The sequence below is a fragment of the Canis lupus genome, chromosome 6 (assembly GCF_011100685.1).
Source record: "Canis lupus familiaris isolate Mischka breed German Shepherd chromosome 6, alternate assembly UU_Cfam_GSD_1.0, whole genome shotgun sequence".
NCBI classification, from domain to species: Eukaryota; Metazoa; Chordata; class Mammalia; order Carnivora; family Canidae; genus Canis; species Canis lupus.
In genome coordinates, this window is record NC_049227.1 from 54,511,617 (window position 1) to 54,532,734 (window position 21,118).

Below are 21,118 nucleotides of genomic sequence, written 5' to 3' on the forward strand. Positions count from 1 at the left end.
AAGAAAAGAAAAGAAAAGAAAAGAAAAGAAAATACTCAGGAATCACCTCCACCCTTGCCGAGGCAGAGGTGGGACAGGCATGAGAGGAAGCTTTATCACAGGAATGAGCAAAATGGAACTGATTTTGATAAAGGGCATTGCAAGTACTTAGTTCACATTAGAACCATGCAGATACAGTCTCGTCCCAATCAATGTTATAAAAGTTAGTTCATAGACCAAGCGGACTTCAAGTGGACTTTAAACCGTATGTTGAAACCTTCCACTCAACGGGAACAAATAAGCAGGAGCTCTTCTCTCCTGCACTCAGGTGTTAAAGCTGCTGCTATTTCTGCCATCCTTCCACCCCCATCCTTGCCTACAAATTAATGTCCAAAGTTCCTAGCATGAATCAAGCCCCCTTCAAGACCCACCCCACTCTCTTTTCCCTATATTACCTCTCACCATGCCTTTGCCTGGTCCCTTATACATCACGCAGTCTGTGCTTGGTCTGGTTATGCCCTTTTATCCAAAGTCTCTGAATGGCAACATCATATTCATCTTTCAGAATCCAGTTCAAATTCACTTCCTTCCCTGAGGAGTTCATGATTCCTTTTTTGTGTTACAGACACATTTCAAGCATCTTCTTTAGCACCTGATTCGACAAGGGTGTGGGGAGAGCAGTTCTCCCTTGAGCCTATAGTCAGATGTATGTGCACAGATCTAGAAAACAATGGTGTGCACCCAGGAATTGTGCACATGGGACACTGAGAGGGGTCACTGAGTAGGTCACAAGCCCCAGGATGACAGGGGAAGGAAGGATTGGAGTATAGTGTGGGGTTGGCCTCCTGCCCCTGTCCCCAGCCTCGACCCGTGGATACATTTCCAGGTCATATTGACTGGGATTGAGAGTGTGAATTCTAAAGCTCAGTGCCTGCATTCAAATTTTGATTCTATTACATACTAGTTGCCTTGAGTGAGTCAGTTAACCTCTTTAGCTTCAGTGGAGATGGTAATAATAGCATTCCTGCCTCATGGTTCTGTCATGAGAATTATACAAGTTAATGAATACAAAGCTCCCCAACAGTGCCTGTCACACAATAAGCATCATATAATAAGTATCAGCTATTATACTTAGGAAGAGAGACGAGAGTTAAGTAAAAAACTGAAAATGCTGGAAGGCCTTAGGGCACATGCAGCACTAACTTGGAACCACTAAGTTGAGGGAAAACACAAAATAGGTGTTCTTCCCAACTACACCATTGATTAGAAGCAGCAGGGCACTTAGAAGTGGGGGCATCTAAGGGGACTGGAAGCAGAAGGGTTCCGGTGCTTGACAGAGGCAGCTGCTCTCAAAGAGACTGAGTCTCAGCAGAGACAGCAAAGTGACCATCAGGAGCAGTGGCTGTCACAGTGTGGCCTTTGTGGTACCCAGAGATGATGTCACAAGACATCCAAGATGTCCAGTAAGTGCAGAGCATTGTAAGTGACAGAGGAGCCTGGTTGAAGTAGAAGCTACCCAGTAGACGTGGTAACTGTGTCAGCAAGGGCAGTGATGGTAGCATAAGAAGGGTCAGTACTCAGTGGACGCCACAGGGTGTGGCATCACACTTATTCACATGCCTGTGGAAATATTCCCTAGGTCAACCAGAAATTCTTGTGATATGGGTTTTGCCAGGGTACAGAGGTCCTCCAGCGGTCCTCAAATTATCATTGGTGTGACTTTATTTTTTACAGAAAGGAAATACTGAGACATCATTAAAAGCACAAGCTTTGGTTTCAGACAGGCTTGTACTTCAACAGCAAGTATTTACTAGGCATCTATTCTATGCCTCAGGTTCTGCTCTAGTCAGTGGCAATACCACAATGAACAAGGCCACTGTGATTCCTCCTCACAGAGAGCTCTCTTAGAGAGGAGGGCACAGATAACAAACAAGTAAGAAAACAAACTAATTGGAAAAAAAAAAAGAAAACAAATTAATGGGATCTTGCCTATTTAAGAGCAATAAAGGCAATAAAACAGGTGATATGGTGGAGATGGGGTTGAGAGGGCTACTTAAATATGGCAGCCAAATTAAAGCCTCTCATTCACAGTGGGGGCTAAGAGCCAGGAAGAGGCAGCTCAGGGAAGATTGGGAACAGAGGGTGGGACCCTAAGGTAGGAAGACTTGACATACTAGGGGAACAAAAGGAAGGATAGCAAGTCCAAACAATGGTCAGCAAACTATGGTGTGGGGGCCAAATCCAGCCCGCTACCTGTTTATGTAAATAAAGTTTTATTAGAACACAGCCTTGTTCATTCTTTCGCCTCCAGCAGCTTTCGAGCTATAATAGCAGAGCTGAGTAGGTAGTTGCCACAGTGACTGTATGGCCTGTAAAACCTGTAAGATTTACTGGCTGGCCCTTTACAGAACGTGTGCCGACCTCTGGTCTGAAGCCAAGTGAACAAGCTGGGTGGAAGCAGTAGGAACTGAGTTTAAGGGGTGCTGGCAGGCAGCAAACTGCAGGACACTACAACCCTGGATTTCCCACATGTGATAGAAACCCCTGGAGGAGTCCAGGCAAGGGAGATGCTGATCTGATTCATGTTCTCCATCCTGGGAGCTGTGTGGAGAGGAGGCTGCAGGGGCCAAGTGGCAGCAGGGACGCCAATTAGACAGACTCCGCTGAGCCCAGTGAGAGAGGAAGGTGCCGCGGATGAAGATGCTATCAGTGCAGATGGGACAAGGAGTCAAGATGTATGGTCTCAGGTGTAACAGGCATGAGAATCCCAACTCAGCTGGGTAATGGCAGGCAAGTGACTCCAACGCTCTCAGACTCAGTTTCTTGTCAGTAAAACCCTCAGACCACTACTGTGGATTAAATTACAAATGCACCTGAGGTATCTGTCAAAAAGTAAGTGTTCAATAGATGTTGGCTGTTATTGTTCTGCTGTCGAGTCGCTGTTGTTGGCTGGAGGCCCGGAGAGAACTAGGTCCCAGCATGGACCTCCCTGGGCTGGTTAATGACTCGATTCTCTCCCTGACTAGATTCGTGAGTCCCCTGGAGACAAGGAAGCTCTTATTCATCTTTATATCCCCCAAACTGTGCCAGGCACATGGTAGATGGTTAATAAATGTTTATTGATTAAACCATCAAGTTGGGATTTTTTTTTTCGACAAAAGAAAGGTATTATTCATTCTGCCATTTTCACCAGAAGAAGTGTTTTGTTTTTAGGGTTGATAATAGTATTTTTTGATGACAGAGAACATTCTGAAGATACAGAGTTAGTTGTGTCTAAGGAGAACTAGGACCTAGCATCCCCTCTAGCACAAAGGAAAACTCAGATACTGCTCCCCAAGAACCTCTAAGCTGACAAAATATGTCAATGATTGTAATTATATATTAAATCTGGACTAAAAAAGTCACCATGCACAAGAAATTCAATCATATCAGACGCATTTACATATCAAAAGTCTCTACCACAAAGAGGACCCAACAAGAGTCAAAAACTGTTGTTCCAAGTGTCAAGTTGTTTTCAGACTTTTATTTCAAACCAGTCGGACATTCTGGTGCCTTGTCCCGCCATATCAAAGGAACCCCTGTGTTGAATTATTACCTTGTCTCTTTTACTAATTCATTAGTCTGCCTATAAAAACTAAAAAGGTCTCTCCCAAAATTGAAATTTAAGAATTTTTGTCAACTTTCCTATTCTTTGACACACCACTTACCAAGAAAGACTGGAAATCTACCCTTCACAAAGGAGTTAAGTTTTCTCATTATAAAAATGATCAGCGCTGTCTAAACAGTTGTTTCAAATGAAATTAAGTATGGCATACACATTTTCAGATGAAATATGATATCCATAAAGTAGATACATACATTGTGACATTTTTATTTTTAAAAAGGGGTTGTACAACAATGGTTGTACAATACAGAATTATAAAATCCTGAGAGGGCCAACCCAAATAAAATGTTACTAGGCGTATCAACTGTGTATTCACAGTAGCTATATGTGTTCTTATCATACCCTTATTGCTCTATGTAAAAAATTAACTACAATTTCGTAAAAATCAAAAGATTGAAAGAACGTCTCAATAGTGATCACCAAATCTGGCAGTACTTTGCAAACTTTTAATTTAACCAACAAACTCCGAAAGTATAAGAAACTGAAAATAAGAAAAATATTTAAAATAACAGAATATTAAAATGAGAATCCTTTACAATAGTAAAGGAAAAGGTGGAAATCCTTGAAACATCCATGAGCAGCCATGAGGAGGGAATTGTTGTTTTTTTTTTTTAACACGAAGCCTGGCATCTCACAAATAACGTATGTTCCATATTATGTGGCAGTTGCTATAGTAACAACCTTTATTTTCTGAAACAGTACACAGATGTGTACAACATACTAACTTGCTGGTTATAAATTACAGCTTTTCCCATAGTTCAATAACTTAAAAATTCTACGTTTTTGAAATCTCAGAAGTTCTGTTGTTATTAAATTTCTTTTATGAGATAATTTTCCTTGTACTTTCAAAATGAGAGTGTTCCCAAACAGGCCGAGAGAAAGGAGGGATGAGAAAATGGGGTATATCAGAGAGTAGCAGCAGACGGAGGACTGTTTTCTACAGAGTCTGGATGAAACCCACTGAAATGAGAACATTATTTTAATGAATTAGGCGTCATGTACAATAGTGATGAGAAATAAGTCGCTATCAAAATGATGTTACAAATAAAGTTATGAATTGATTTTTTATTACAAGGTGCCAGCCATATTTACAACTTTAAAATAAATGAAGATTATTTTTTAGAAATGTTATGAACATTAATATAATTTTATAAGTGACAACAGTGTGGGGGAGTGAATTAGCCTGGTTATTTGACTTCAAATGAAGTTTTTCTGAATCTTAAAAAGGCCTGAGTCTGGGAAAAATGCCGATTTCTGTGTTTAATAAGAGATTAGTATCTCTTTGTCAGGTTACAAGACAGAAGACAGATTTTTACTGATTGGGGTATTTTTCTTTTTATATTTTAACCTTAATCAACAAATATTTATCAAGTGCCTTCTATGTGCTAGGGAGTTAACTGTCCATGCCTATGTCCTACACATAGATATGTGTAGAAACAGAAATTATGGAAAAAAAGAGTTCTGTAGATTCTTTTTTCCTATCCTGAAAATTTACATATGTTTTCCATGTGCTGGATCTGAATATATTCTTTAATAGACAGTTCACAGTGTAGATTTTTAAACCTTGTCAAAAAGAGTCATCTATGGAGCATTTATCAGGCTAAAGTTTATTACCTGAGAAACACACTTGAAAATAAGGTTATATATTTAACATTTACAGTTAAAAGTCAACTTTCTAAAATTGTGTGTGTATACATATATATATATATATTCTAGTTATATATATATTTTTTTCTAGTTATAAGGAAGAGCGCAAATATCCTTATGTAGAAAGTAACAAAGTAACAACCACCTCTGATTTAGAAAGTCCGGCAATCACAATGCTAATAGATTTACCTAACAAACACAAAACACTTGGAAATGCTATTTCAAGTGACAATACAGTTACATTCAAATTCAAAATTGTCTTATGGCAGCAATGACAGGATGAGAAACAATTGAAAACCGGGCAGACAAGAACAAATCATTTTGAAAAGCTTGCACCATTAAGTGGTTGTTAAAATTTTTGCTAATGCTTTCCACACACATACTCTTTTCTGTATCATTCTGAGATATATTAAAAACAGGACCATGACTAATCCATTCAAGTCCTTATGTTATCAGAAAGAGAGAGAGAGAGAGTTAAGTTATCACCTAATGGGGGCTTAGAGGCTAGAACTCGGAACCCAAAAGAAAAAGAGTACTTCACTGTTAGATGCATTTTAAAAGTATTACTTAAATTACATTTAAGTCATCAGATAATTATGAACTTTCTTCTCTTTTATATTTATATGGCATATTTATTGAATTGCACAGTATGCTTTTACAATAAAGTGCTTTTTACGTTGCCGCCTTTGTTCATCCAAAATAAAACTGACAGTTATCCTTTTATAAGCTATTCCGAGAACATTTTCTCTTCTTTGAAGCTGATTGATGCACTACTTTAAATGTTCCTGCAAATATCTTTTCAATTCAAGTTTTTGCATAATGTAATAAGAAGATAAAAGAATTCTATACTTCAACGAGAGACATTACAAAGCAAGTAGAGACATTATCAAGGGCATTAACATGCTCCTAATAGCAATAAAACCTTTTAACTGTCTGATGTAGAACATGCTCCCACCAAACCACCACATATTATGGTAATTGGCTCCAATTTCTGAATCTTGCATTGTAAAGTTACAAAGAGTTAGGTAGAACTGAAAAACAAATCCAGAATGCTCATCTTGTTAGCGTTTCCGTTGTTTGCCTGCTACCTCGAACAGGACTGGTCTGGTCTGTGGAGCTGTGCTTTCCTGTGCTATCATATATTTGCATCCTGTCTCATTTTTATTCCTACTGACTCTGATATAGATACACATTTTTTCCCAAATAACCCTTTTCTAACTCCAAAACATCATAGTAACACAAATAGCATTTTTCTCGCAATTTCAGTGTAACAAATGGGTTCTCTGTTCATGCCTGTGTCACATCTCATTCACTTTATGTGTTCTCTCATCACAGGAAGATGCAATCAGGGAAAATATTCCATGAGGATGCTTTGATTTTTCTTTACAACACAGCTACTAAATTATGTGAGTAGCCTTTCCATTGTGGTCTAGAGGAAATATAATTTCCAACTAAAGTTGAGCCCAGATTCTGTTAAATTAAATAGCAAAGAAAAAAAATAGTTCTTGGCTTTATTCCTCTCAGATGGGAAGCAGGGCAGTGGGGAATTGACACGAGTCGGTCCTTGGTGATTAACCTGCAGTTTATGGTTGTGTTTCCAGGTGACGTGCCCATCGCGCAGGAAGCTTCTCGGAGGCTGTGGAGAGCAGCCTGTCTGCTTTGAGAAGTGCAGATCTATCAGGATCCAGAATCGCGCTCTGAAAAAGCTGTCATTTCATGTCTCTAAAACAGCCTCTGATTTAATGTACAAGATGTCAAGAAGTAAAGGACAATAAAATAAAAGCCAAAAAGGAGAACTATTTCAATTAAGAGGCATCTCTATACCAATTCTTGGAAATCACGTAAAATAAAAACTGTCAGAATCAATCTGTGCTTAAAAGGTTGATTTTCGTGGTGCTTACATAGAAACTGCAAGACAGAAAAAAAAATACAAATTATTAACAGAGCAATTGAACCTTAAAAAATTCCTTTCTCACTGGATAGGTATTTGGTTATTAAATTTTCCTAAGGGACCTAGGGAAAGCAGTTGTATAGCAGGTGCTGGGAGTTGGGAGAGAGGAGAGAAATAAATCCTCACACAGAAAAAAGTAACAAATGTAAGCTGCAGTCCTATAAGAAAGAGTTTCAGGCATTTCCAGGAATTTAATATTTGATTGCCAATAATTAGAAGCTGTATATAAGTATTTTGGACTTTACCTTTTATTGTCATGATTTCCAATGGTGTTTGAATGTCCTTTTCAGAGAAAAATAAATATTTCTTGAAGGACTGCCCTATCACCCCAGTAATCAAATATCTTAAAGGTGAATTGAGAAAAAAATCTTTGTGAAATTTGGGGCAACCTTTTAGCTAAGAGTATAATAATAATAATAATAAAGATATAAGCATTGCCCCAAAATAAATAAAATTCTACCAAATGTGACTTCCTATGGAAGACACAAGTTTTATTTTCATTTATTTAAAAAATATGCTGTTTAAGAAACATACACTATAACTCCATCCTACTCCTGTCCTTAGAATTTTTATGATGTTATGCTTTTTATTCCCCATTTTCTATTGAGAGAGAGAGATTGGGCAGGGAAATAAGAGGTGAATTCACTTGCTGTCCTCAATTGATTTGTACATTTCAGGGATATGCCCCTTTCCATGGTCTATTTCTGGTTCCTTTATTTAAAAAAAATCAAGTTTCTCTGAAGGAAATACTTTACAGAAGAAAATTCACTCCCTTCTCATCAAATCAAGAACTTTTCTTAAAGTAACTCTACCACAAGCATTAGGAGGAACAGCCTAAGAACTGCCTCCAATCACAAGAAGAAAAATAACAAAATCAGCTCACTCATGATTTCCTTAATATACTTAAAAGAGATACAATCCCACTGATGCCTCTAAAAATAAAAATGAGGAAAGGGCAACTTTATTGATTCCCTGCAAACCAACGAACGTGTAACTTATTGATAATACTAAACACCATCTAAGCCTTTAGTGATTTCCAACCAAAAGTCTGCCTCTGAATGAAGGTTTAAATCATCGTATTAATATATTAGGGGGGAAATTATCATGGGAGACACTTGGAAATTAATTAAAAACCCTGCACTCAGTTTGTTTGTGAGAGGAGATAAATATCACACATGGGAAATGATGCCTGACAACCGCCATAGTTTTCAGATCCAAAATTAGACCCTGACAGCTATGTCTTTGTATGACTCTCCTTGGGGTATAATATGCAGAGATATAGAATGAGGAGATTTCTGATAGAAGTATTTATTACTGACACTTCCGAAACATTCCACGTGTGGCATCAGCAAAGCATGCTCCTCCACCTTAGACAGAAATGTCAGGTTTTCTTCCAAGATTTTTTTTCTATTCCTCTTCCCCTCTTCCCATCCCTCCCTCCCCATCCACCACCACCCCCTTTCTTCTCCAAAATATGATTTTTTTTTAGAAGTTCAACAGCAGCCCCTGGTGGAACTCAGCAGTTGTTTCAGCCTAAGCACAGTTGTTCAAGAAACTCTATCCCTCCTGTCAATAAAAAGAAAAGTCTGTCCATGTGTATATCGCCAACACCTGCATGCTGTTCCTACAGGTCACAGATCAGAGTACAACCCCAAATGTACAAAATCTGTGCTTTGTCATGGTAATTTTGGCCAATTTCAGTAGCTGGAGTTTTGAAAAAATATAGATATATGTAACAAACAATAAACATCTGTCTCAAATGTCACATTCATTTTATGCATGAAGACCAACAATTAAGTGCTCGTGAATAATGCTTACCACAGGGTGTGTGGAAACGAAGAGATCCCTCACACATGAGCCAGCGATCACCATTTTGTTTGGCTCCTGTTGTGACAGAATCAGCTTTGTCACTTAGCAAAATGAGCTATACAAAATGACAATTCTATGCAGAGAAGGGATTTCTCTGGGTCACAGCTCAGAAAGCACCACAGAATGCCACTATCTCGCCCCATCAAAATGGCAAGCTAGACTTCACAAGAAAACCTACCAAAATGGTCTTCAGAGAGACCATGACTATTCCTACTGAGTTGGCAGCCACAGATTATCATTTGAGGACAAGGAGGAAACAAGTGGCTCTTTGCACTCGGCAAGGTAAATCTGCACCCCTCGTAAAGGTGCCTGGTGGAGGCGCTCAAATCCAGCTTCCCTTCCTACGGTGCCATCTGCCTAGAGGGCAATCACCTTCCTCTCAGCATAAGGTGAGGGTTTTGTTGCTACACCCTGTGCCTTTAGGGCTGCATCCCTGCAGAGAGGTTGTTTTTTATAGACCAGAGGTGGCCTGGTCCTAGACAAGGAAAGAGAGAATTATATACTCAAGAAGCTTGCTTTCTTGATTCTCAAGGGTGCCAGGGTTGGGGGCATTCCCCCTCCATGAGGCTCATGCTAAGACAAAGGAACAATTTACTCAAAATATCTGAAGGTTTACTTGAGTAAATTTACTCACCGTCTTTAACTTGTGTATTTTGACTTTTCTCTTCTTAAATGATGCAGTTTATTAAAATGAAAAGCAAATAGAACCTCTAAAGCTTTACATAGCTTTATGATAAATACTAGAATAGCATTTATATTAAAATTTTTAATTTTTTTAATTTTAAAAGTATTATACTTTGCATTAGCCTTTCCCTTGCCCCTGAGTTCACTTAGATCTTTTGACTAATCTCATGGGAAACCAATCAGTGAGCTGATGTGTTGAGACCAGATAATCCCATGACAGGTTGCTTACTGTGAAGCTCATGGGCACTGTATTTGACACGGGGGAGTAAGAAGTATAAAAAGAAATAATACTGGTCTCCAATGAGTTACAATCTAGTGGAGGAACTGTATCTATCTGGATAATTTTAATAGAATGTGGTAGCAGCAAGCAGAGTCCTAACAGACACAGCGGGGCCCTTAGCTGGCCTTCTCTAGGGATAAGACTTGCACAAAGTCTTAAAGAAAGATGATAAAGGAGTTGCAGAAAAGAAAGGTAGAGGACTGGGGCACCTGGGTAGCTCAGTGGTTGAGCGTCTGCCTTTGGCTCAGGTCATGATACTGAGGTCCTGGGTTCGAGTCCTGCATCAGGTTCTGCAGAGGAAGCCTGCTTCTCCTTCTGCCTGTGTCTCTGCTTCTCTCTCTGTGTCTCTCATGAATAAATAAAATCTTAAAAAAAGGAAAGAAAGGTAGAGGGCAAGACAGGAGGAGAATCACTAGGACCCAAGGGTGAAGGTGTAAAACTACACAGTATATCTGAAGAACTTTGGGCACTTTGATGCTGCCAGAGCAAAAAGTACAAGATGGCAAATGAGAGCAGAGGCTGGGTAGGGCCAGTCATGGAGAGCCCACCTGCCTTCTGAAGAAGATTGGGGTTGTCCTGCAGGCCATGGGGGGCAATGAAAAGACTTAGGTTAAGGAGTGACACAGATGGGGATGGACTGACACTAAAGGTCCAAAGATCAGTCAGGGTATTTTGTGATTGTCCAGAGACGAAGGATAAAGACTTGAATCCTGGAGGTGGCTGGAGAAGAAATGGTAGGTTTCAGAAATATTCACAGGTGAAAACTGAGAGCAGGTGGTGACTTCATGGATATAGGCACTGAGGGGGCAGTCTTGGATAATTCCCGGGGTTCAGGTGGAGGAGACAATGTAGGCTGTGATGCCATCAATGGACTTAGAGACCACAGTGGCTGGTTTGAGGGGAGAAGAACACCCTCTGAAGTAGTACTTTTCAAAATATGTCGGTGCCCTCCACTGGCCTCCACACAGCTGCTTATAACACTGGTTATGAACAGTGCCCACAAATGTCATGGTGGGAGAGCACCTCACAGATGAAGTCCAATCGCTTTCAAACTGTGTGCTGGGGGCGCCTGGGAGGTGACCGAGCAGGCAGGGCTACAGTCTTCCTTCCTTGATTCAATCCAAGAGGGTCTACTTTTCTTATTGTGTATATTATCAGAAAACTGAGTTTGAAAAAGGAAAACCTGAGTTTGGAAATCACTTCCTATTACAGAGAGGAAACTGAGGCCTATAGAAGTTAAAATATCTTGTTCACATACACAAGTTTGTAGCAGAGGCTGAACTAGATCCATGGCATCTAGTCCACTCACCTCAATCCCTCTATGCTATGGTTTCCTGCGTGAAGTAACTGTTTACTTTTGCTATGCTTTATAATGTTACCAGAAACCTCCTTACCTCCACCATACGTTTAGCAGTTTCCTCAGTTTTATTCTCTCGATAAATGTTTATTGAACATCTTTTGCATGCCAAGAACTCTGTTACTGAGACCACCTGAGCATTTCTGTTTGGATCCCCAGTTGTAGTTTCTGATTCTTTGGTAGAGCTCTGATGTCCCACTAGTATTCCAGCATGACTGGATGCAGTATGACCCAAGAAGCAGATAGGTATACTGGGGATTATCTTAGTCCCAAGTAAACGGTATTATGGGTTTCCTAATTCACTGGAGGATATAGCTAATTTATGTGTTTTAATCAAATTAGATTAAAAATTATTGAAAATAAATTTTTAAAAATCCATGAGGCTCCCATGTACAATAAAGTGCTATGCATAATTTTTTAAGGAATGACTTAATTTTTCCATACACAGTCCAGACTCACTGGCAATAATGCCCCCAAACTCAATAAGCTTAACTTTATGAAACTTAGAACTGATATCTAAAGTAATTCCAGTAATTTTGCTTTCAAAAAGTGAGAATTTAAACCAATAAACTTGATAACCCTTCTTTCCCATCATATAACTCAACCACTGCTTGTCCCAATGGGGTAATTCCTAAAGCAAGGAAAAGCAAATCCCTGTTCAACCGAGAAAAATAGAGAGAGACAAATGTAGGCTGAGGGCATGGCAGCCTATTGATCTCTCTCTCAAAGACCATTCCATCTTGAGAATCTTGTTCCAAGACTTCTAGTCTAGTATCCTAAGAAATCTGCCTTCATAGCAATTTCTTTCATCAACTCAACCAAAGTTAATTGGAAGCTTACTATGCACCAACCTCAGAGAGTAGTGAGAGAGTTTTTCTGCTCTCTTGTCTATCTGCTCACAACTTTGTCACTGTGTGTTATGATGCAGGAATCATATGTCTTTCCCAAATCCAACAAATTTATCTATCTATCTATCTATCTATCTATCTATCTATCTATCTATCTATATCTATATCTATATATATCTCAAGAAGTTTAAAATGGTTTAAAAAATCCCGTGAAGCTCATCCTCCTGTGTGGTAAATAACAATATTGGTATATTACCTCTCTGTTCCTCCTTTGAATATTCCAGCATCCTCCTTTCCATGAATTCCTCCAAAATTCTGCCCTCTAGACTGGCCTTGTCTGAATGCAATGACATTGAGTTCCAAATTAATGAAATTCCACATAACACAGGAAGGCTCACTGGGAGCATTTAACAAAATGAAGCGCCTTGGTGAGCTCTTCAAATTCCTCAGAGTCCAATGACTGAAGATGTCCCAGAATGGAGAACTGAATGTGGCTTAAAGACACAAAGTAAATGGGACACAGAATTTTCTGTCAGGTCTTTAGAAGCATCTCATGAAATGTTATTAAAAGATCCAAAACCTTTAACATGACCATGAAAATTAACATAGTTCTACAAACCTAGAATTGAAAGAAATTAAGATGGGCCTAAAATACAATCGGCAAATTTGTTGTTGAATAAAAAATGGAAAATGTGACCCCATTTGGGAAAACACTGTTCCTAAAGGTTAAGAACGTGGCTCATCTAAGTAGTCAATAAATATTAGCTATTATTACTACTTCTTTTCTGAACATTTCAACTTACTGATTACTATGATTAAAAATAGTATACAATGCCTCCAATAAGTCATTGAAAATCTGCTTTAATTACAATGTTAGATATAACTTTCTTTTTGGAAATAATAATGTATCATATGTAAAAAAGAAAATTAATCTCATGCTTGCCTCCCTTGCTTTCCAGCCTTTTAATAAACTTGGTTATGATAGGGTCCAAAACCAAAGCAAACATCTTATTAGTTAGCAATATTCTACTGCCACCAGGGAAGTCCAACTAGGGTGAGATAAACTGCAAGTAAAACACACTAAAGGTTGCTTGAAACACATCTTGGTATGATCCATCTCTTCCAAAACTATCAGGCTGCTCTAGAATACCTAAGGGAGAAGTCTTTTTCCAAGCAATATAAATCAGTACGTTTAATCACTGATTAACTTTTGCACAAACTATCATGTATGTTGCCTGACTATAGTTACGATGTACCATACATGTCCCTGTCCTCAAGGAGCTTGCTGCCATGAAGTCTATATCCTCAGAAGCATTTGATTCCACACTTCTCCCAGCCTATTCTGAATAAAAATGAAGAAAATCAAATTTTTTTCTAATATGAAACCTTTGATTCAATCACTATGTCTCACACTATGGCTTAAAGAGTATATTTGCCTTTGTGTATTTGATATTTGAGGATAATGAATTCAAAAATTATTGGGGAAAGTAGGTCTGTAATTGACCTCCTAGGGAAACTATGTGAAATCCCTTCAAAATTCCCACCAGGAGTGGAAGGGAAGTGGATTCAGATACAGCATTCTGAAACCTTCCCAAGCTTTCTCCACTGGAATTCTAATTAGTAAGACTCCTTTAAGCAACTTTAAAGCTGCTTAATTTAAATACAGGAAGTGTTTCCTTGGGCTCTATAATACTTTGGCAGAGCTGATCCTATTTCCTGAGATTAAATAGAAGAAAATTCTTTCCTCGGGAGACTAAACCGCACACAATAAGATCATTCATTAGAATGTTCACATAAATTCAAAATACACCATGGGAAGAGTAAATGTCTTCTTCGTAAAAGGTAACAACCTAGAAATACTAAGTGGAGTCATGGCTGGTTTTACCCATGAGTTTTGGCCTTTGTGGGATAAAAATTCTCTGGGAAGAATTACTGAGGTGATAACTCATTTTGACAATGACCAAGTACAAGATAACTAAAACAAAAAAGAATTTAATCCTTTTTCCTAAATAAAAAAACATCTGTTGATATTTTTTGCTTCTTTAGAGTTTTGCTTCCATTCATAAGAATAAAGCTGTACCTTTCATAATCCAATACTCACTCTTTGTACTGTGTAACACCTAGTAGTAGGAAAACTTCAGAATTTAATTCCTAGACTTGTTACTCAAAGGGTGATTGATAAGCGAAGTGGAAAAGAATATTTTTCTAAAACTTTTTTATTGTCCAAGAAAACAAAGGGGAACACTTTTTCAATCTCTTGCCCTCCTTCTGTAAATTTACATCACCTCACTGAATTTGATAGCTAAATAGTGTTCTGTCAGTGTTGTTGAGACTTGTGTGTCAGATTTAGAAATGTTATTGTGTAGACTTACTTTGATGGTGAGATTTTAGAAGCTTATTTTCCTCCTAAACAAATGTATTATAGAGTGATGGATAACAGAGATTCAAGGGATTACAATGAGAGATCAAGGAGTTCACCTGTAATATCTATCGCATTGACAGCCGACTTTATTGAAGTTTCACAATATTAACTGCCTCTCTGTGGACTGGCTGAGCCAGCTAGGTGATTATCAATTTATCACCAGTCAAAACACAGATTGCTTCATGTACAGTGCTGTGGCATAATCATGTACCTTGAATCTGATCAAACTAGAATGATCCTACTAGGATGACTCTTATAAAAGTGAAGAAGAAACATTGGGACAGTGGGAAATTCTGTAATGAAATTATGTCTAATTCATGATCTATAGAACATCTTACCTGGAGCCTACATCAAAAATGCACCACTCCAGAAGGAAGTAAAATGAAGTCCAGGAGAGAGAATGGGGAAAATGTTAAAAACTATTTACTCCTTCTTCCTGAGCCTTGCTTTCTCTAACCACCACTCACTCCCACTGGAGAAACAACAAATAAGAACTTGACTAATCTTTAAAATCACCTCCACAGTAGAAGACTTGCACTTTGAAACTCCATTTATCATTATGGGAACTAACTGAATTACATGTAGGGAGTACTCTGGAATAACAATGGACCACCACTGAGATGCTTACCTTATATCTTTTGACTCTATTATCAACATAGCAAAAGCTTTTAAGTGTTTTATTTTTCCATCCTATTTCTAGATCCTATCCTCCAACAAGGTCTAATCTTTCTCCACATATTGAGTTCCATCAGTGGTCATTCCAATTAATATTTGTTAAATGCAGGAATGGAAGAAGATCTTGGCCTTGGACATTTGTTTGATCAGGGCAAGAATTAACAGTTACACTAACAAAGATTCACTGAGCACTTCCTATGGTACTAAGTACTTTTCATATATGAACTCATTTAATTTTCTTAACCACCCTGTGAGGAAAGTACTATTATTTTCCCTGTATTATCAGTGAAAAAAGTGATGAATAGAAATATTAAGAACTTGTCAGGATTACCCAGCCTCCAAGTGAGCCCAAGCAGATGACTCTAGAACCTTACAAGCTCTGAACCCAATTATTTTCAGTCATACACTGATTGGATTGGAGTTGCTCTGCTCTTATTCCAGCTGCCTACCATTGTATAAAGTTAACCCTCTCTAGAGAAAAATAGCATCATCCAAAGCCTTTACAATTTTTCATACAAAGTGTCTGGCATTCAATAAAATATTAGCCAACATACCAAGAAATCAGAAAAAAAGAAAAAGCAAGACATTAGAAATAGTGCCATAGATAATTCAGATATTAAAGTTATCAAACATGGATAAATATATTCAAAAAATAGATTACAAGATAGCTTCACTAGAAAAATGGAATCCATTAAAAAATAATCAAGTGGAAATTCTGGAACTGAAAGATACAATAATTAAAGTTAAGAGGTCAGGATGCCTAGGTGGGTGAGCAGTTGAGCGTCTGCCTTTGGCTCAGGGTGTGATCCTGGAGACCCAGGATCGAGTTCCACATTGGGTTCCCTGCATGGAGCCTACTTCTCCCTCTGCCTATGTCTCTGCCCCCCTCTCTCTGTGTCTCTCATGAACAAGTAAATATATTTTTTTTAATTAAGAAGTCAACAGAAGGGTTTAAAAGCAGATTTAACACAGGTAAAAAGAGGATTAGTACTTTAAGATAGCTCAGTAGAAAATATTCAGTCCAATAAAAAAAAAAGAATGGAAATATAGAAAACAGTACAAGAGATATATGGTTGATGGCAAAAGTGTAATGTAAGTGTAACTGGGTATCCAGAAGTGCATTTGAGAAGGAATAGGGGCCAAAGCAATGTTTGAAGACATAATGTTTGAGAATTTTCTAAAAGAGATGAAAGATATCAAACTCCAAGCAGGATAAATAAGCTACTAGTCATATCATAGTAAAACTGCCAAATGGCAAAGACAAAAAGTAAGCCATAAGAACAGCCAGATGAAAAAATATATTACCTTCAAAGGAGCTACCATGGCAATGGTAATTGTCAATGACAATTGACAACCAAGTTCTGAATAAAAACCTTGGAAGCCAGAAGAAAATGGAATGACATCTTAAGTCCTGAAAGAAATGTTGACAACTTAGTAGTCTATACACAGTGAAAACATCCTTCAAATACAAAGGGATAAAAAAAAAAAAAAGAGGCTTTGTTGTCAGCAGACCCATACTAAAAGAAATACTGAAGGGATTTTTAGACAGGAGGAACATGATCCCAGATGGAAAGACAGAGATTCAGGAAGGAATGAAAAGCAATAGAAAGGTAAATATGAGTATAAATATAAATGACTGTTGAGTACAAAGCAAAAATAATATACTATGAAGTTTAAAATACATACATGATTAAAATGCATAAGAGCAGTAACTCTTATAGCCAAAAGGGATAAATGGAATTAATATTTTATTAAATCCTAGCATTGTCTAATAAGTGGCGATTTGTATTAGACTCTATTAACTAAAGATACATGCTGTTATATCCAGTATATATAATCCCAAATACATCCTTACACTTACTTACATTAAATGTAAATGGACTAAATACTTGAACTGAAAGAAAAAGTTTGTTCAACTAAATGAAAAAATAAAAATTCAACTGTACATTGCTAAATAAGCACATCTGTAAACACTATCATTAAACATAAAAAAGGATATTTCATAGTGATATTTAAAAGTTAATCTGGGGATCCCTGGGTGGCGCAGCGGTTTAGCGCCTGCCTTTGGCTCAGGGCACGATCCTGGAGACTGGGGATCGAATCCCACATCGGGCTCCCGGTGCATGGAGCCTGCTTCTCCCTCTGCCTGTGTCTCTGCCTCTCTCTCTCTCTCTGTGACTATCATAAATAAATAAAAATAAAAAAAAATAACTATATGTTTAAAAAAATAAAAATAAAAAAAATAAAAGTTAATCTGCCAAAATGTGGAGATGAAAAATAATAAAACTAAACAATAATTTAGAGATGCTTATAATTATGCTGACTCTTTTTAATAGTAAGAACAACTAACAAAAAATCCAGGATAGGGATGCCTGGGTGGTTCAGTTGAGTGCTGACTCTTGGTTTTGGCTCAGGTCATGATCTCATGGGTTATGAGATGAAGCCCCAAGTCTTGCTTGTAGCTCAGCAGGGAGTCTGCTTGAAGATTCTATCCCTCTGCCCCTCCCCCTACTCATGTGCTTTCTCTTTCTCTCTCTCTCATTCTCATTCTTGCTCTCTCTCTCAAATAAACAAATATATCTTTTTTAAAAATCCAGGATAGTGGTGTGAGAGAGAACTAGGTAAAAAATATAAATGAACAGGGGTATCTTTAAGCTGTGTTGTGGATTCACAGAGTATTCTTCTATTCTTCTTCTACTTCTTCTTCTATTATTCTTTAAAGTATATATGTGTGATACATTATCTCTTTTGATTTATTTGACAATAAAAGAACATTTTAAATAGTAAAAAAAAGTTAATCTACTAGAAAGATATGACAATTTAAATCCACAGTCTCCTAAAAAGTAAAGCAAAAATTAACATTACTAAATACTAAGTATAGAAAGCGATAAGCCCACAATTATAGTATGAGATTTCAACAAACTTTGAAAATTATTCATTGAATAATCAGACTAAATAATATATTAATAAACTTGATTTAATTGGCATATATGAAATTCTCCATGTAATAAGGGAACATGAGATATTTACCAAAACTGGCCACATACTGGGCCATAAAATGAGTTCCCAAGTTCCCTAAAATTTCAAAATTTTGAAACCATTAATGTATTCTTGGAATCAGTGGAATTAAGCAAGAAATCAGTAACCAGATGAAAACTAGAACATCCACCAAATATTTGGAAATTGTCAAAGAAGAAGTCAGAATAGAAGTTAGAAAATATTTGGGGCAGCCCGGGTGGCTCAGCGGTTTAGCGCCGCCTTCAGCCCAGGACCTAATCCTGGAGACCGGGGATTGAGTCCCATGTCAGGTTCCCTGCATGGAGCTTGCTTTTCCCTCTACCTGTGTCTCTGCCTCTCTCTCTCTCTCTGTGTCTCTCATGAATAAATAAATACATACATACATACATAATCTTTTAAAAAAATTTTAAAAAGAAAAAAGAAAATATTTTTAACTAAATGATAATGAAAACATAACATCAAAACTTGTGAACGTGGGTTAAGCTGCACTTAACTCAGTGACAATGGTTATTCAAGGACAGATGATGGCTGAGAAGCTGCATAAACAGGGGCTGGTAATGTTCTATGTCCTGCTGGAGCAGGTGATTACATGAGTATTGTCCCTTTAAGAAAGATTCACAATGCTCTACACTTAAACGATTTGAGCATGTTTCTGTATACTGCAAGGAAAAATTTACTTTAAGAAAATCAGAAATTATTCCTGACTCTTCTTTTTCTCACACCTCACATCCAGATCATCAACATTACCTGTCAGCTTCAATTCAAAATTTATCCAGAATCTGGTCATTTCTCACTACCTCCAGCTGCTAATCTTGTATAAACCAACATCATCTCTTTCTTGATTCATTTCCATTTCATATCTAGTCTTCCTTTTTCTGCCTTGGCTTCCTATAGCGGATTGTCAACACAGTCATTAAGGTAAGCTGTTAAAGCTGAATCACAGTATGTCACCACTCTCCACAAAATTGTCCAATCGACTTCTCATTTCACTTACAATAGAAACCAAATAATGGTCATGACTGTGTCTCTACATTATCTGGATTGCCATCCCAACACCTACTTCATCTCCTGTCCCCCACATGTTGACCATGAGTATCTAGCCTTACTGCCTCCTTGCTCTTTGCACAACATGACAGGCACATTCCTGCCCAGTGACGTTTGTATTCATTCTTCCATCTGCCTGGAACCAGTGGAATTCTTAACCCATGTTAAACTTAACCCATGTTAAGTTTAACTTTGAAAGAAGAGGGTACAGACTATCAGAGTGTCTTCCTGCATTTGTGATTTAGGGGATTCAGGGAGCTCTAAAGTCCCACCTTGAAGAACTCCAGCCTGCCGCAGTATCAAAAGGTGGTACCTTAAAGGCTTCCCTCCAGGACTGCCTTCTGCCCCACCTTGGATCTCCCAGATGTGAAAGTTGAACTGGCCACTGCAAGAAGGCACCAGCTTTGGAATGGGCTGTTGGCGTTTTGAGAACATAACATAAGACCAGCTTCTTCAAAGAAAATGTAAAGTTTTGTCTATAGGTATCTTGCGTAAAGTACTTCACACGTGGGAAAACTAAAGCACAGTAAAAGGTACTCTTTTAAAATAAATCCCAAAAAAAATAAAATAAATCTCACATTTTTCTTTAAAAAAAAAAAGTTAAACTTTTTAACTAAAAAGTTAAAGTTAAACTTCAAAGTTAAAGTTCAAAGTTAAAGTTCAAAGTAAGTTAAAGTTCAAAGTTAAACTTAACCTGGGTTAAGTTTAACATGGGTTAAGAATTCCACTGGTTCCAGGCAGATGGAAGAATGAATACAAACGTCACTGGGCAGGAATGTGCCTGTCATGTTGTGCAAAGAGCAAGGAGGCAGTAAGGCTAGATACTCATGGTTAACATGTGGGGGACAGGAGATGAAGTAGGTGTTGGGATGGCAATCCAGATGATGTAGAGACACAGTCATGACCATTATTTGGTTTCTATTGTAAGTGAAATGAGAGCTTCTTCACCTAGATGCACATGGCTCATTCTCTCACTTCTTCAATCTCTGCGTAAATATCACCTTCATCCCTGACCCTTATCATTGCACTGCCTTCCATTACCGACAGCTTCCAATCCCATTTCAGTTCAATTCACTAGATATTTATCCAGTGCCCATGGGAGCCAGGTTCCTAGGTGTTCAGGACAAATAAGTAAACACAACAAAGCTTCTTGCCTTCATGGGGCCTAGATTCTAGAAGGAAGAGACAAACGGTAAGCATAGATACCCTAATTATACTGTGTGTTGGAGGTAGATAAATCCTTTGGAAATAAAATTGTGGCAGGTCAAGGAGCATTTGTCAGGCTGTTCGGAGGGCATGCAAACGGAATTTAAACTATAAATAGGATGTTCAGAGCAAGCTTTATTGAGAGGAATGACATTCAAACAAAATTTTTTGAAAAAGAAGGGAATTAGTGACTTAGATATAGGGACAAGAATGTTCAAAACATGGAGAGGAAGTGAAAAAGTCAGAGATGGGAGTGTGCCTGGTATGTTGAAGGGACAGTAAAAAGGCACATACGGCTAGAGGTGTGGATAGAGTGAGAAACTGTCCAAGTTTGCCAGGGACACAAGAGTTTCCTAGGATGTGTGACTTTCAGGGCATCCAGGGCAAACTGAGATTGTTGGTGGCTCACCCCAGGGAGAAAGAGTTGCAAGAAGTAAAATCAAAGAGATAATGGGGCCAAATCATGAAGATGCA

General features: G+C 38.0%; 2 long non-coding RNA genes across 2 annotated transcripts in view; one reads left to right on the top strand and one right to left on the bottom strand.

Moving 5' to 3' along the window:
* Nucleotides 1-7,156, top strand: LOC102156348. The gene is made up of 3 exons (XR_005361183.1): nt 1-1,548; nt 6,626-6,696; nt 6,892-7,156. It is a non-coding gene; the product is annotated as an uncharacterized LOC102156348 (long non-coding RNA).
* Nucleotides 4,072-21,118, bottom strand: part of LOC106558956 — a 24,981-nt gene continuing 7,934 nt past the window's right edge. The window contains exons 2-3 of the long non-coding RNA XR_005361184.1: nt 12,536-12,773; nt 4,072-7,198 (exon numbers count right to left, since the gene is read on the bottom strand). This is a non-coding gene — a long non-coding RNA (uncharacterized LOC106558956). The remainder of the gene's footprint in view (nt 7,199-12,535; nt 12,774-21,118) is intronic.